Source organism: Lissotriton helveticus, chromosome 6 (assembly GCF_964261635.1).
Source record: "Lissotriton helveticus chromosome 6, aLisHel1.1, whole genome shotgun sequence".
Lineage (NCBI taxonomy): Eukaryota > Metazoa > Chordata > Amphibia > Caudata > Salamandridae > Lissotriton > Lissotriton helveticus.
In genome coordinates this window covers 267,952,808-267,971,301 of record NC_136067.1, presented here as the reverse complement: position 1 = coordinate 267,971,301, position 18,494 = coordinate 267,952,808, and positions in this window count along the sequence as shown.

Here is an 18,494-nt window from a genome sequence, read left to right as displayed (position 1 = left end):
TGAGCCTTTTCTGTTAGACACTGGTGCGACGAAAAGTTCCATCATGCATTCGAAACTCCCTGGCGCACCTTTGTCTGGCTTAACGAACGTTTCCGTTGGATTCTCTGGCGCCCCTGTTAGTAACCCAGTCTCTAGTCCTTTGCCTCTTATGATTGGACCTTGTGAGCTAACGGCTCCACTGATTCTATCTACAGGTTGTGGTGAGAATCTTTTGGGCCTGGATTTGTTGAAACGATTATATGCAACATTGTATTGTTCCCCCGAGGGAGTAGAACTTACATTGGGACAGAGAGTGATCTCTCCCATGTATTTGTCGGTCGATAAATTCCCACCGGAATTGAGTTCCCTCCCTGTGTCCTTATGGGCCACAGGTCCCAATGATGTGGGCCTGTTAGACATTCCACCCTATGTGATTCAATTGAAACCAAATGCGCGATTACCACGTTTACCTCAATATCGTATTTCTCTTGAGGGTGAACGAGCACTGTTAGCAATCGTTCATGATCTCATTGAAAAAGGTGTTGTTGAAGAAACTCGTGGAAACGTGTGTAATAGCCCTGTATTGCCAATTCTGAAACGAACTGACCCAACTAAACCTCCTGTGTATCGTTTCGTTATAGATTTGAGAGAGGTAAATAAAATAGTGGTTCCACAATTTCCTGTGGTTCCGGACATTACGGCCTTACTAACAATGATTCCGGCATCTGCCTCCTGGTTCACAGTGATCGATCTAAAGAATGCTTTCTTTAGCATCCCGATTGCAGAGGAAAGCAGAGACCTATTCGGATTCTCATTAGGTGGTCGCAGTTTTAGGCTAAAACGCGCTCCACAGGGCTACTGTGAGAGTCCGTCAATCTACAGCCAAGCACTTAAAGGTCAGCTTGATGCCTTTTTATTACCTAGAGGTGCAGCTTTGATTCAATACGTTGACGATCTTTTAGTGGCAGCTGATACAGAAGCTATTTGCAAAACGGCTACAGTATCATTGTTACACTATTTACATGACTTACACCACAAGGTATCGCCTTCAAAGCTACAGTATTGTTGTCAAGAAGTTACCTATCTAGGTCACTTATTGTCAAGAGAAGGGAGAAGGTTGACCCCAGAAAGAATTGCAGCAATTTCCCAAATGACTGTGCCAAGAACTCAAAGAGATGTTCGCGCCTTTTTAGGTATTACGTCCTATTGTAGACAATGGATTCCAAATTTTTCATTGTTGGCGAAACCATTGATAGCCCTTACGTGCAAGGATGTTTCATCCCCAGTACCTTGGTCTGAAGAATGTCAGAAAAGTTTTTCGGAATTACGTGATGCGTTGTGTTCGGCTCCTGTGTTGGGCACTCCTGACTACAGTAAGCCGTTTACACTATACGTTCACGAGAGGGATGGTTGCGCGTTGAGTGTTCTGACACAACCTTTTGGTGGTAAGCAACGCCCATGTGCCTATTTTTCTTCGACTTTAGACCCAGTAGCAAGAGCCTTGCCAAGTTGTTTAAGGGCAACAGCGGCAGCTGCGGCGTCCATTCGACAGTCCGCAGGTCTAGTCATGGATAATATGCTTACAGTGATGGTTCCGCATGCAGTTGACACTCTTTTGAATCGAACGAAAACTCAACATCTGACGAGCGCAAGATTGTCTGGATATGAGTTGACGTTGCTGGCCAGTCACATACGGATAAAACGATGTAATGTGTTGAATCCAGCAACATTGCTGCCGATCGACGCAGAATCAAGTGGTGAAGCAGTACATGACTGCTATCTCAGAACTGAAGAGGAAACTAAGGGTCGTATTGACCTAAAAGATACTCCATTGACAGATCCCGATGGTACTTTGTATGTGGATGGTTCTTGTTTCAAGTTGCCGAACGGTGATGTGACAACTGCGTATGCTGTAGTAACATTGAAAACGATTGTAGAAAGCGCAAGATTAAGTCAGAAATCGGCTCAGGCTGCCGAGTTGATTGCTTTGACGAGAGCGTGTCTAAAGATAAACGGGTGAATGTGTTTACAGATAGCCAGTATGCGTTTGGTGTGGCACATAGTTTTGGACGACTGTGGAGAGAGAGAGGATTTCTTACGTCGCATGGCACGAAGATTCAACATGGTCAGCTTGTAAATGATCTTTTAGATGCACTCACATTGCCTAAACAAGTGGCCATAGTCAAATGTAGCGCACATCAGAAAGTAACAGACGATGTGGGTCGTGGAAATGCGTTTGCGGATGAAACGGCTAAAGAGACGGCTAAAGATTTGACAAACAGAATGTATGTTACGAGCTCAGTGAGATGGCCAACAGAGACTGGTATGTGTGAAGACACATTTGAAAGTGTGAAAGGAATACAGAATGAAGCCACTGAGACGGAAAAGACTAAATGGAGAGAGAGCACGGGAAGATTGGATGAGAATGGATGTTGGGTTGATCTATCAGAGAAGCAGAGATGGATGTTACCGGATGCGTATGTGCTCGCTGTTGTTACAATGGCTCATGGTATGGCACACATCAACACAAAAGGCATATGCAAGTTGTTGTCTCATGTATGGAAGAATGATGGGATTACTAAGTGTGCCGAGAGAGTGGTTAAGAATTGTATGGTGTGTTTGATGCACAATCCTGGTAAGGGCACCCCCACTCCACCTGGTCATTTTGCCCCTCCTATGTACCCATTCGAAGTCATCCAGTTGGACTTTATCCACATGGACCGATGCAATAACTTGAAGTATGTGTTGGTTGTGGTGTGTGCATTCTCTAGGTGGGTTGAGGCCTACCCCCTTAAGGATAATACGGCTTTATCCACGGCAAAAATTTTGCTCAAAGAGTATTTTCCTCGGTATGGAATGCCTCGGGTCGTATGGTCGGACAACGGAAGCGAGTTTGTTGGGAGTGTGATGAAGAGTGTGTGTCGCGGTTTAGGGATAGTACAAAAATTTCATAGTGCAAACCATCCACAATCAGCAGGCCTAGTGGAAGGATATAATGGCACTCTAAAATTGAAATTGGCTAAAATTCAGGCAACAACTGGTTTATCATGGCCCGACGCTTTGCCTCTGGCTCTCCTGTCGACCAGGGCAACTGTACACTCTCGAGTAGGGCTCAGCCCATATGAGATTGTGTTCGGCCGTCCTGCTAATGTATGGGGAGTTCCGAGACCAAAGGAATTTGACAGAATTGAATACCCTATGTTGATTGATTATCTCTATGATCTGACTGCTAAATTGAGTTTGATTCATCAACAGGTCTTTGAGTCTCTGCCGTCACAAACAGAGGGTCCTGGTCATCGACTTCAACCAGGGGATTGGGTCCTTGTTAGAAACTACGGACGAAAGCGAAACCTTGAACAAAGATTTGTGGGCCCGTTCCAAGTGCAGCTGGCTACAAGGACGGCGGTTCGATTACACGGACGTCGGAACTGGGTACATGCTACCCACACGAAGCGAGTCCCACTTCCTCTGCCGTCGGACATCTGGATGAGAAGAGGTCTTTCTTCTTCTGAGACCGACACTCCACCACATTTCGTTCCATTCAGCGAAGCTCGGCTTGTATCTGACACTGTTGCTGACTCCTCCCAAACAATTTCCTCAACGTCAACTTTGGAAAACTTGACTGTTGAACAAACGCCTGAACAATTGAACACTCCTTTGCCGTCCAATCCGTTATTTGAAGATCAGACTCGCCTTGGAAGTAGCCGATATTTTCTTCGTCCACGAACAAGCCACAAATAAAAAGATTTTTTTGTTTCTAGATTCTACATTGCTCTGAAAACAGTGGACATTATATATTGTGTATCTTTTTCTTCTTTTCCGTACAGCCAAGAACATTATTTAGTTAGAACCTACCATCCAGGTTGACCGTAAGGCCGTGCGGGTACTTCCTTCTGTTTAGCAGCTATCAACACAAGGTTGGTTTCTATTATCAATTTCTGGGAACTCCTGGGAATTGATAACCGCTACTCAGAACGAAGTACGTCAAGAACGTCGCGGACGGTCGTTGGGGGATGGAATCATCATTGAGTGAGCTGTCGAAAAGAGAAGAAATGTTGGCGCAAAGATCTACATTACAAAAAATATGTCATACAAAATGGTTTTTCTCACAAGTAATCATACTGTTTCTCACCATATCTATGCTATTAGTAGGAGGAATATATTATGGGTCTCAGTCCTTATTGTCTTCTGCTACACCTACTCTTCCATCTCATAATCAATATTTCGTTTCTACTGTTTCTCCACATTCCTTTTATCCTCTGCCTCAACACGAACAAGTCAGACGTGCGGAATTCAGAAACAACTCTTTTATCCAACTCTTGCATCAGCATCAGTTAGTGGTAAACACTACCAACTGTTGGGTGTGTGGATTAATGCCACATACCATGGATAAAGGTATTCCGTACTTAGTTCTGCCTTATAGTGCACAAGGGTCAGCTCGAGCATTACAAACTATGTTCCGTAGCGCACTAGATTCCTACCCCTATCGAGAACCGCGCTCAGCAAACTCTGGTCCTGGCCCGTACCACAAGACTCTGGCAAGAGCTATTGCAGACTTAGATAGAGATATTTTTGACGCATCGCTCATCCCAGAGGAAGAGGTGCGAGCATATAGGGAACTAAGTGAAGCTGAGTACAGCTTATCAGTAGGTGAGAGGCAGCTTAAAAGCTCGCCACCGATATGGATTGTACCTCACCTTGGTAATTTCTGCTTGAAAGGTCTTGGTCGAAATCCGAGAGCTCAGTTTGGGGAGAGTGCTTGTACTGAGACGTATGTGTTACCAACGCTCTCTTCCCCTGTCTTCCTGCCTGCCAAGGGTACCTACTTTGTATGTTATGATCGAGCCTATACGTGGTTACCTCATGACTTCTCGGGTACCTGCTATATTGCAAATCTTTTGCCTCCGACTTTCACTGTGGCCTCTGATTATCACAGGAATAGAATTGTAAGAGGTGTGGTTAGCAAAGAAGATACTTCCGGACAAGAAGCGGGAGACTTCTTTAAGGGTTTCCTACCGTTTTGGGGACCGATGGTTAATAGCAGGAACCTGAGGCAGTTAACTCGTGTAGTAGAATCAACTGCCAACATAACTGCAAATGCCCTTGGTAATTTGACAACCGAGCTCCAAGCGGATAGATTAATGACGTTGCAGAACCGAATGGTTCTAGATATTATTCTAGCAGATAGAGGTGGGATTTGTACAGTCATCCATTCGAGCTGCTGCATATTCATACCTGATAACGCTCCAACGGTTTATCAAGCCATCTCTAAGTTGCACAAACTTTCGGAGTCCATACACGTGGACGAAGGAAATTGGACTCTTCTGGGATGGTTTTGGGGTCTGATATCGACTTGGGGTTGGAAGATTCTGATGATCATAGGGGTTGTTGTGACATTTCTGTTCTCATGTTGTCTTTGTGTGCAATGTGGTCCTGCCTTATGTGGCCTTTGTGCTACGACGTGTATAAGACAGCCTGTTGTCACCAAAGAGGCATTGAAGGATAGAATAATGTATCAACAACATCTGAGTGATCTGATGAGTATCGAAATCGATTATGATTCCGACTAGTGCTTGCCTACATAAGGGCAAAAGGACCGTCTGAGGTTCCGTAAAAATTATTACGATGTTCTGGGCAATGCCGAATATAGACGAGTTTGGTATCTATGAACCGCAAATGACGAGTTCGGCAAGTGTGTGTATTTTCGCTACACTACCTGCCAGGGTTCGTCTAATATTACGTGTTCTTCGTCTGAACCCTTAGGTTCCATTTTCGATACGGCATCCATTTTGTTTCTTGCCCTCACGTAGTCAGCGAGCAGGTAACTGTTCGCCCCTTGACCCTCTAGTTCCCGAGCCTTGCGGAAGACGCATATTCCTTTCATGCGTCTTTATGGCCGGAGGAATGACACAGCAAAGGCAGATGGCTCAGCTTGAGGGTAATCTGGCTGTGCCGGCCTATTATGACAGCCGTGCAGGCGATGGGATCCAACTCTTTGATCCTACGATCATGCTTCCTATATTACCCCCACACTCTTTTCTCTACACGTGTCTGACTTCCTTGCAGCTGCTCTTGTCTCTTCTTCTTTGTCATTTACAAACTCTAATGGGTGTGCCTAATGGTGGGAAGATGTACTTTTACAGTTGGGAACCGGCATGGCTATTGTAATTATGTTCCGGGATTCTGAACACATGAAAGCGACCCTTTTGAAGTCTACTGTGGGAACTGGATTGTTATCTTTTGTCCACATGTTATGCAAATGGCAACATTCTGTATAAAAGAGAGCGACCAACGTATACAATTTGAAGCAGACTCTCAGAACCTACACACTGTTGTACTTCTTGTGACTTTTGCCTCCCTGCAGTAATAAACGCTGATCTTTGACGCCGAAGGAAGTGTCCCGTGTCTCTGTAGTTTGTGCGCCGAAACAGGTATCCCATGAAGGTTATAGGTGTTGTTCCCTGGCACCGCTGGTACTGTTAAAAGTCCAGTCCTTCAGTCGGAACAGCAGCAGATGGTCCTTCTGCCCACTGCATCATAATGCAGCGGGCGGGTCGCAGGGGCAGATGTCGGGTGGAATGCAACCCACAGTCGGTTGGCTGCGCTCTGCCCGAAATCATAATCAGGCCCAAAGGGCCAGATGTAGGTAATTCATATTTACCGACTCTTAAATACCGAATTTTACCGATTTGGTATTTAAGAGTCGGTAAATATGAAGGGGGGAGATGTAGGTATTACAGATTCTGTAAATACCGAATCGTTAAGATTCGGTATTTACCGATTCTGTAATTACAGAATCTGTAAATACCGATTTTAGCAAGGGTGCAGGGGGTGTCACTTTGACACCCTCTAGCACCCCAAAGACGGGCATGTGAGCCATGTGGCACACAGACATGCCCTACGGGCATGTCTGCCTGTCACATGGCTAGGTGTGCATGCACACATGTGCATGCACACCTGGATTCGGTATTTTACCACCCAATTGGATTGGGTGGTAAAATACCGAATCTGTAAGGCCTGTGGCACTCTCAGGAGTGCCACCTACATTTGGATATACCGAATCGGTAAAAATACTGATTCGGTATTTTACAGAATCAGTAAATTTACCGAATCGGTAAATTTACCGATTCTGTAAAATATATGCCCCTACATTTGAAAACCCAAATACTGGTCGGTAACGGCCAAATTCGGCCGTTACCGACCGGTATTTTGGCTCCTACATCTGGCCCAAAGTCTCCTATTAATCCATTATTAAATATTTCATGGTATTATCCTACAACATTATATGGTCACCAGTTATCCATAAAAATCACATGCAGGGAGTGATTAGGTAGAGAAAACTCATACTATTGAGTTTGAAAACATTATTATCTCAATCAATTTATCACTGTCTTTGCACATCATGTCATACCAATTCTTGTGTGGCACAATGAAATTTGGACACACCACTGCGACAATCATAACCAATTAATCACTATCAATAATGCTCACCTTTATTGCCATGGTATTTCGCGACTTGCTTGAGTCATGAACCTCGAATCTGTTATAACCCGGTAATCCAATTTGTTGTTGTACTAGTTTTCCTTTATTTTTGAATGCGCGTGTATCTTAGTGATGCTTGCCTATGTGTTTTACTAATACGATTAATCTGTGTCTTTAAAATGGCAGCTGTTTAGAATATTGCTTCTGTGCATGCGTTAGTCACACTCACGTGACGTGACGTAGTTGTAATTCTGGAGGGAAAGGGTGCGCATGCGTAATAGCCACAAGATGGCTGCTTGAGTAATAACGTGGTGAAGCTTGTGCAGATGCTCTTGTGTTATTGTGTATTGCACTAATATATAACTGCATAGTATCTTTTTATAATGGTAAACCATAAGTACAAGATCATGATATGTAATACATGCATTTATTTCTATGTTTTAATTTGTTTTCGCTTACTTTTCATGTACCGTGATAACTGGGGGGTCTGAATAAGCCGAGAACCAGCTTGAAGGTCCCTGTTGCGCATGTCCAGTATGCGGCTGGTGGCATTGACAAGGTGCCAACTGAAGGTCCCTGCCAAGATGTGCCTGGGAAGATGCACCTTCACCCAGCCGGAGAAACAGAATTTGTACTACACTTGCAACAAATGTATACTCTGCTATTGTATTCTGTAGAATAGGTCATGGGCACCCAAAATTCACTAGGCGGTTCCTTAACATGATAATTTAGGCTTACAGTAGTCTGTTCTGATTGGTGTGTTAGCCTATCCTACTTGTGGACCAATCGAAATTGGGGATTCTGACACTTTGCAACATTTGGGGCGTGGTACACTGACCCGAAAACAGTATATCTAGCCTAGGTTCAGCTAGAGAAATGGTCCGACTTGTCTGAATAGCTGACCTGTCACTGACCCAACGCACTCAATAGGTGACTGAATTTACAGAGCGCTGCGGAGCACTCTGTCCGAAATTGACCATAGACTTTTAAAGGTTTTACTAAACCTTAAGTGCTGGCGGAGCACTTTGCTGGGGACTTCGCTAACCCAATCGGGGTTCTGACTGATAGCTGCAGAGAGGGTGGAACGCAGGCGTTGCTTCCGAACTGCGGGTGCTGGTCGTGCCTTGGTGGTCCTGTCCTGATCCTAATCTGGGTTTCCTGTCCTGTCCTGGGGTGTTCATTCTGCACCTGCTGTCCCATTGATGACTGCCATTCCTTGGGGTATTTCCTGTCCTTGACTGATCCGTGGCCAGGGTTGGTTTTCACACCATTCTAGGTAAATATATAGATAGGGCTGAGAACTCTATACTGCACCTTTCTATTCTCTGTCTTTGCTTCAATAAAGACATACCTTTGCACATGTTATAAATTTCCATGCTTTCCGCAGTCTACCATATGAAAACCTATTGCATTTTATTCTCATAGTATGTTCCTATGTTACCCTACCTTTTAGAGCACAATTCTTTCCCATACTGTTTATGAATTAGATGTGGTTTATATTTTTCTCCTGAAACCTACATGTTAATGATATGATGTTAGAATTATAGTGGGTTCCACCTTTTACCCTTCCTATAGGTGTATAAGTTTTCTAAAATTCTCACTCATGAAATACGTCCCAATAGTATAATTTAGTACGTGCATAAGTTTGCTCTTTTATAGATGTCTATTCTTAAGTTCCAGTTTAAGTCTACTTAGCGTGTTCCCTGTCGCACTATTTACAAATTTAAATGATTGCCCTTACACTTTTCTTGTATGGTTATGTTCTTTTTGTTATCATGATTATCGATTGCCTTTTAAACTGTAAGCCTAATACTCACAGAAACAGATTTCTAGATAAAACCTTTAAAACTTCTCAGTTGTCCGTGGTCATTTTATGGAAATCAAAGGTATTTAGATCTAGAAACAGATTTCTAGATAAAACCTTTAAAACTTCTCAGTTGTCCGTGGTCATTTTATGGAAATCAAAGGTATTTTTTAAGTTGGGTTTTGTATTTTGTCTACTTTTCTTCACAGCTAGCTCCCTGATCCATTGTGGTCATAGGTACCCGTCCACATTGGGATACTATCTTTTTTGTACAGTTGATACTTTACTAACCTCTTACCCTTCTTCATATTCCACAAATGAGTTAGGCTTGCATTGGGTAAATTGATGGGAATTAAATGTTTGAGATTGTCACAGTGGTGTATCCTCATATCATTGTGTCTTATTAGAATTGGCATGACGTGATGTAAAAAGACAATGATTAACTGATTGAGTTACTGGTATATTGAATTTGTATGTTCTCTATCTAATAACTCCCAGCATGTACTTTTCACTTATATCTGGTGATCATATTATGATGTAGGAGAACACTATGCATTATTTAATGCCGGTGTAATGGGAGACAATGTGTTATTTCTTGCACTAAGGAAGTCATGAAGTGACAAAACACATGTTGGGTATAGTTGAAATTTAACGTATCCAATAAAGAAGACTGCATTTCAATACACTTGGACATTGAATGTATGTGTTCGAGTGCACGAGGGAGAGGCGTTTGTTTGTGAATTTCACATTGAACTGATATTTGGTGACTTCTCACATCCTCTCGAAGCACCTAGGAATTTTGATAGTACTACGGAAACACTGGATCAAGCAGAGGAGTAAGTTTTGAACGTACGTATTCCTAGCTACCAGCCTTGCTGTATATCTACTGGAAAGATTTACTTAAAAAGCGTAACATTTAAGCACATATAGGCACCAAATACATTTAAAAAATATAACAGAGAAACACAGTACTTCTTTGTGGTAGCAAGGACAGGGAAGTCAGGAGCGACAGCAGCTGTAGGAAGAGCTTAAACAGCAATGGAATAGCCTAGTTTAAAGTAATATGAAGTAGTGTAGAATCGATGGGAAAGAAGCTAAGGACAAACCTCGGGTTACAATACCAGAGATGTCTAGAGTTAGGATGACATTTTTCGTAGAAGAATAACTAAGAAAGTTGCATATTGTAAGACTATTACAGGAATTCTGTAGAACGTGACCAGAGTGAGCAATCAGTACGATATCCCCTGAGACGGGACACAGCGCACTCACCGGGTGCAGCATTGCTGGCAGAAGGGACCGCTTACAGCCAGGAGCCAGGAAGGAGCCGCGGCGCTCACTGCCATCGAGCGCCGCCGCTGTCCAGCGGGGAAAAACTACATCCCCCAGAGTGCCTAGCGGGAGGAAGGAGCGGACCACGTTTTGGCGCCAGGCGGCGCATAAAGCCCAGGACTTCCCCCGGCAGAGCGGGGGACACAGCGCACTCACCGGGTGCAGCGTTGCTGGCAGAAGGGACCGCTTACAGCCAGGAGCCAGGAAGGAGCCGCGGCGCTCACTGCCATCGAGCGCCGCCACCGTCCAGCGGGGAAAAACTACATCCCCCAGAGTGCCTAGCGGGAGGAAGGAGCGGACCACGTTTTGGTGCCAGGCGGCGCATAAAGCCCAGGACTTCCCCCGGCAGAGCGGGGGACACAGCGCACTCACCGGGTGCAGCGTTGCTGGCAGAAGGGACCGCTTACAGCCAGGAGCCAGGAAGGAGCCGCGGCGCTCACTGCCATCGAGCGCCGCCGCCGTCCAGCGGGGAAAAACTACATCCCCCAGAGTGCCTAGCGGGAGGAAGGAGCGGACCACGTTTTGGCGCCAGGCGGCGCATAAAGCCCAGGACTTCCCCCCGCGACGCGGGAGCGCGCGGGAGCAGCCCGGGACAAGGGCGGGACAGTCTACGGCAGTCCACGGCAGAATCAGGCAGGGCTGGGATACCCATCGTACATCTCCTGCTAATATGGGTAAGCGGAAAAGCGGAGCTACCGCAGACGATGGTGGGAAAAAGGCTAAAGTGGCTAAACAATCTGACTCCATCTTGTCCTACCTTACTTCTGCGGTGGGGGCCTTAACTAAAGAAATCGCCACAGCACAGCAAGAACTGGGTATATTAGCTAAGTCCCCTTCCTCATCTATATTACCCGAAGCACAAGCCATTCCTTTAGAGCCTGATGTCATCATAATGAAATCCACTACTGCTACTGTTTCCACTTTACCTCAAGTTTGTGCATCCCAAACTTTGCTTCCCACTGAGAGTCTGGACCCATTGGGAAATTCAAAACCGTCCTCGAAAAAACGTAAGAAGAGGGAAGTCCCTCCTCGACTCAGCCATGGGATGGAGGAGTCCCTGAAGGACCTTATTGAGGCTCTTTTTGAGGAACGGATTGAACCCCTTTTAGTGGGAATTGCAAAGGACATAGTAGACACCATGAACACATGTCTCGAAGGCTTGCTAAAAAAATGTGTTGTGATAGATGATATAGCAAAAAAACTTGATAGCTCGCCTTTTGGCGATAAAAAGGTCGTAGATTGTCACAGCGCACAACAGCTACTTTTACCTCTTCATGAGACCACTCCTGAGCCCATGGAATCAGATACAGTATGCCTACAGGTTCCCCAACCACCCATACCTATCACCCGACAGGAGGTCCCCTCGACAACAGGGGAAACTAGTCACCTGGGAAGCAAGATTCATCTAAATCTGCCCCCGGCGGTAGTACCCTACGTAGCTGTTCTCCTAGGGGTGTCCCCGCTAAGGCAAGGCGAGGAGGAGTCAACTCCCGCACTTATAGGAAAAGCAAAAAAATGGTGCGATGATTTAAGTAGCGGTGACTCAAACACATCCTCTAGCATCATAGCTGCAAGAAGGGTAGGATGGGTGGGAAAACGGGCTAAAAATGTGAAAGGTGACTGTGTGGTGATGAACTTTAATAATGACCATTGCCCGAGTACACTGTTCTGGGATGGTTCAGATATTAAGGAAAACGACAGTCTCAGGGCAGTTCCATTAGGTTTCTTTTATACCCCACAGCCCCACTTCAACTCACACAGGATGCCCCCCCCAAATATGGACCCAGTAGCTAATGGGTGGCAAACTGTAACTAGGAAAGCGAGTCGAAATTCATCAACGTACCATAACACAGGCCCTATTATGGACCTGGTTAATCGCTTTAATCCCTTAAGTGATTTGAATATAAACGATTGACTACCTACACCCTTAACATCACCTATAATAACCAAGCCTGAGAGGGTAACTTCCCTACCATGCACATTCATGACCTGGAATGTTGCAGGAATAAGAGCTAAAAGATCGGACCCTACTTGGATACAATACATCTCTAAACATAAGGTTATAGCTCTGCAAGAAACGTGGGACACTTCACTCTCCTTTTCTCTAGATGGCTTCCTAAGTTTCATAATACCTGCTAGTTCTAGCAACGTGGGGAGAGCAAAAGGGGGGCTTATTACATTTTTTTCTTTAGATTTAGCTGGAACTTTTAACCTATTGAATTCAGGCTCCCCAAACATCTTAGCAATAGAATGGACAGTCTCCCCGAGCTGTATTATCCCAGTAATTAATTTTTATAACGCCTGGGGTGGACCAAATGAATTTGAACACTTGCATTGTTTGGTGAACTTGATAAATAAATACAGTCAAAATTCACATACTCCTTTCGAAATTCTTTTAATGGGTGATTTTAATAGCCACAAATGTCAATTGCCCTGTCAACCATTAGATGCAGATCCTCCTGCTGGAGTCTGCATTCCTCACTTTGAACACACCAAAATGGGGGAGTCACTTGACCTATTGTGTGCCAATTTTAACATATATGAATCATACAAAACTGCTACTAATGAGAAGGTCCCCACCTTTAAAGGTACAACTAAGGGGTCGATAATTGACTACATATTTATGTCCGTAGGCTTAATTTTAAAAACAAGAGACTATAAAGTCACCGTCTCACCCCATAGCGATCATAACCCTCTGTCAACTGAAATACACTGGAGTGACTTATGGCGCAGACAGGTGGTTCAACCCCGGGTTTGCGCCTTGGCAGTGCCCAGTGATCAGGGCAGACGGCTTAGATGGGGCATGGCCATGGAAGAAAGGTTTATGGAAACCTTACTTCCTAAAATTGAGGGACCGATAGAAACTTGTCTACATCAAACTGCCTCGAACCTTCAGGTTGTTTCTGCTTTTAATTATATTTGTGCACAAACTGCCAGGGATCTTACAAAACCCAAATCCAAGTACCCCATAAAGCCTCATAAATGGTTTGATAGCAAATGCTCAAGGGCACATAAAGATTTGAAACTGGCCCTTAAGGCTAAGGACAGGGATAAAGAACTAATTTCTTACCTGAGACGGGCCTATAAAGCCAATGTGAGAGCAAGGAAAAATGAGATTAAAAACAATGCATGGAATGATCTACTTAATGTAGATATTCTAAAAAATAGTAAACAGTTCTGGGAAATCGTTAATCACTCCTTTTTTACAGGGGAGAACAATCTGAATACAGATTGTGTAATTCCCGATGAGAGATGGGTACAGCATTTTAGTAATATTTATGGGGGTGAACCAGCAAACTGCCCAAGTATTACTGAGGTGGTCCACTGTGCCACCACAGTGGTGTTTACGGAAGATGAGGTCCTTAAAGCCATTATGGATACCACAAAAAACAAGGCACCAGGCCCGGATGGTGTCCCGGCAGACTTTTTTAAATATTGCCCAGTACTCTGGAGCAAAGTACTGACCAGAGTGTTTAGAGCAGCAACCGAAGGATCCCTACCTCAAACTTGGGCAACATCCATAATAGTCCCCATCTTCAAGAAGGGAAATCGGGAGGACCCCGGGTGTTATCGCCCAATCTCCCTTATCGACTCCACTTTTAAAATCTTAGGTAGAGTCCTTTTGGTTCAACTAAGGGAAAACTTAGAATTGAATGGGGGTCTGTCGAACATTCAATACGGCTTTCGTGAGAATAGGGGGACGTTGGAACAATGCTCCAATCTCCACCTTCTAGTCTCCAGGTACACGGTGGCCGGGGAGGGGTCAGTTTACTTGGCCTTTATGGACCTCTCCTCGGCCTTCGACTTGGTAAATAGGAGTAAGTTATGGACTATTCTATTAGAGCTAGGCATAGAGGAACCCTTGGTGGCATTTATGGCTAGGTTACATCAAGATCTCAACGCAAAAATAAGAATCACCAGGGATGGAAGGTGCACGGAAAGTTTTAAATCTGAAAAAGGGGTGCGCCAGGGTTGCATCCTGGCCCCCCTTCTTTTTACTATTTATATAAACGGTCTGGGGAAATACCTAGAAACTGGACTGGCTGATGTTCCCCGTGTAGGAGGAGCCCAGATTCCAGCCCTCCTATACGCGGACGATGCCGTCCTAATAGCACGAACAGGAATTAGCCTACAGATTCTTCTGGACCGCTTTGGCTCCTTTATGGAGAATCTAGACTTGAAAATCAATGTTTCCAAGTCTCACACCATGATTATTGGTCGTAGAGTAAATATGTTGCAGAAAAAATCTTTTATTTGTAAAGGGGAGATTCTTTCGAGGGTACCAGTATTTCCTTATCTGGGAGTCCTTTTTGATCAAAGAGGGTCCTGGGTCTCCCAGATTAAAGCAAAGAGCCTCAGCTTAGCACGATCTTCATCAGCCCTGTTGGCCTTTACAAAAAGACTGGGAGCCAAACCAATGGAGGCGGTGATTAAAATATACAACAGTAAGTGCGTACCAATCGCCATGTATGGATCTGCGATTTGGGGTTACGCAGACACGGCAAAAATACAGAGGGTAGAAAATGGTATCATTAGGAACATTTTATCTGTCCCCGACTCCACACCTACCTTCTCTATCCATGAGGAAATAGGCTTACCTTATATCTCTGATAAATTAAAATTAGCCCCCCTCCTCTTCTGGGTCAAAACATGGCTGAACTCCGAGCTAACGTTAAATCATGCCATCCTTAAGGACGTCATTGCAAGGGATAATGCCATGAAAATTCCCTGGCTAAAATACACTAAATCCACACTACTCATGCTGGGGAGACCGGAACTTTTTAACGACCCAACCAACATCAGAAGGGAGGATGTCAGATGGATCAAGCAGATGTTTCTGGAGAGGGCCCGTATGGATAGAGAAGAGTTGGAATTGAGGAAACCCATGGTGAGGGCACATATTGTTTTAACGACTTCGCCCACCTTGGAACCATATCTAAAAGTTGTGACTAATCCTCTTCATAGACTCCTACTTACTAAATTTAGGATGAACTTAATCCATTACACCTTAGGAAATTTCCCGGTGTGGTCAAAACCTGAAGATGGTCCGCCATGTGGATGTGATCAATTTTCAGTTCAAGACACCCTCCATTTTATATTTTTTTGTGGCTTTTATAGCAATGAAAGGAAAAAATACCTATTCCCTGTCTTGAAAGCGGCGGGTTTTACTCAAATAAGGCCAGCCTTAATCTCCCTTCAAATGTTAGCAGATACTCACACCATGTTTAGTGTTGCTTGCTATTTAACCGCCGCATTTAGATCTAGGAAGAAAAGACTACCCCAGATAGACCTGTTTTAACACAAATTTGTTTTTAAAGGAAAATCTTTAATACTTGTAAATAGATTTGTAAATTTCTGTACTTTTGCGTAACAATCTGATGAAATGAAGTCATTAAGTAGAAAACTTTTGTAATGAGATCAAGTGATGCTATTTTTCTTGTATTTGCATTGTGCCTTTTATGATTTTAACAAAAATCGAATAAAGAGTATTTTGACTGACTGACCCTGAGACAGAATGATTACAATCAAAAATTAAAAAAGTAATGAGGGCCACATAAGAGAATGAAGGGTGAAAAGGAGAGGAAAAGGACAGGAAGAACTGGTGCTGAAAAGGAAGGAAGGGAATACTAAAGTTCAGGATTTCAATTGTGCATTGGTAAAGAGTAAGAGCAAATCCTCTAGTATGGCTGTTGGGTTGTGTAGTTGTAAGTTGACAGTGCAATATTGGTTGATAGACACGATGTGTAGATTGACAAAAAGACTGGTTCTAAATAGATTACTGTTTAAAAGTGGGCAGGACAATTGGCCCCTGGAATTTAATATCATTGATTTGAGAAATATTAAGAGATAAAGATGATACATTATCAGTATTTCCAGGTTTGGAAACATTTGGAACGGGAGTCACATGTGCACCTTTCCTATTCAGGTTGAGGCCTACCATATGCACCAAATGCAATTCAATTGCTACCTACAATTCTGACAAGTGCTGGAAGTGCACAGAGGCACCCTTCTCAAACACAAACTCCCCGCTCATAATCCTCTAGGGGCACAAGTCACCCTCTTTGAAGCAAGGGTATTGTTAGACTCTCCTTATTGCTGATAGCTAAAACCCCACCCCTATGGTGACATTGCAAGACAGGTGGGCACAGGCCATTGTTCCAAGAGACAAGGCAGATTGAGTGGAGGCAGGAATGGCTCCAAGAATACTGATGATCTCTACAAAGCATCACCTTTTCCAGAATAAGGATTTACGTTGGTCCTAATACAGCCCCTTGAGGCTTAGTAAAATGAAGCAGGGCCTTGATCTTGATTGTCATAGGTGTAATACTTTCTGGATACTTTCTACCACACACTGTGGACATGTCCTAGCATACAGATTTATTATTCCCGCATACACTCCAGCCTCTCAGAGGCGGTGGGAAGTAACTTGGCAGTCAACCCAGGGGCTGATGGATGAGTAGAGGGCTCTGGACGGCCCGGGGCTACTAGAACCTAGGTGACAGTCAGGCTCTTACTCACCAAATGTGGTGTAGCATGCCGAGGGCGCTCGGTCAGGGCTCCCCCTTGCTGGAACGGATACATGGATTGAACTGGAGAACCAGAGCAGAATAATGTCTATAAATCTAGGGGCTGTCCCTAAAAACCCATGGAAATTTGTGGTGTATGTCAAACTACTACTCTAATGCAAGCATCTAGTCAATGGATGCTTGTAAAATATGGGCTGTGCTACTGCTGTATTTCCTCATGTACCAACTTGTACAGTGTTGCTGCAGATGGTTGGGCAAAGATGGCACTTTGGGGCTAGTCGTGGTACGTCTTGACCATGACACAAGGGTTTAGTGAAGTGCCAGAACAAGTAGAAGTCGTCACTCTTTTATTTGGAAGGATTCCAATTTATTGCTTAGAAGATCTATTTGATATATGACTCTTGTGTGTAAGCACAGTCAATTATAGCGAGCATAGATCATATGGTAGTAAAGAAATATAACAGCAAACACGTGTTTCTCCCCCTCGTGTGACCAGCAGGCCAAGGTGCTTCCTCAGGGCTGTACAATCCACAAGTGTGTTGCCGAGCACAGTAAAATAATACATTAATATCAAATAACAAATGTGAGAAAAAACAAACAAACCAAAAACACCAATAATACAGATTCAGACATTGTATGGAGTATTTGCATGAATACAGAAATGTTAAGATATCACTAATCCCCCGTGAAGGAGTGGAGAGTGAGGGCAAGGATATGGGAGGGTGTTGGGGGGTAGGAAGAGGGAGCGAGGGAGGGACAGTAATGAGATCAGGGAAAGAACAATGATGACATGCAGCAATGAAAGGAGAGAGTGAGGGGGAAGGAGGAATAGCGCAATAAGGAGCGCGCATATGAGTGTTTTCAGAGCGGGGTGCAATGTAGTAAGAAATATAAGTTTCTTGAGGGTAAAGATAGGCAGAGAAGATTAGTGAGAGACAGAGGAAAGGGAAAGGGAGAGAGTGAGGGGAAAAGGAGGCACAGCGCAATGAGGGGTGTGCATATGTGTGTTGTGAGAGGGGGGTACAATGTAGTAGGAAATATAAGTTTCATGAGTGTAAAGGCAGGGAGAGAAGATTAGTGAGAGAGAGAGAGAGGAGAGGGAGAGAGACAAGGGTGCCTGCAAGGGTGCCTGCATTGGTGCTAGGCAGCCAAAAGGGCGCCAGCACTAAAAGGGAAAGGAATGCACTGTGTAATGTTAAATATGGCGCATTCCTGCTCTTTCCTTTTCATGCAGCACAGTGGCTTGCTGCGATGCGCTGTATCAAAGATTGATAAATCTTCCCCTTAGTGTAACTTTCAGATTTTTGGGGAATAAACTAAAAATGCTATGTGAACTACTGTAAATCTATTGCAGAAGTATGCCGGGCAGTCAT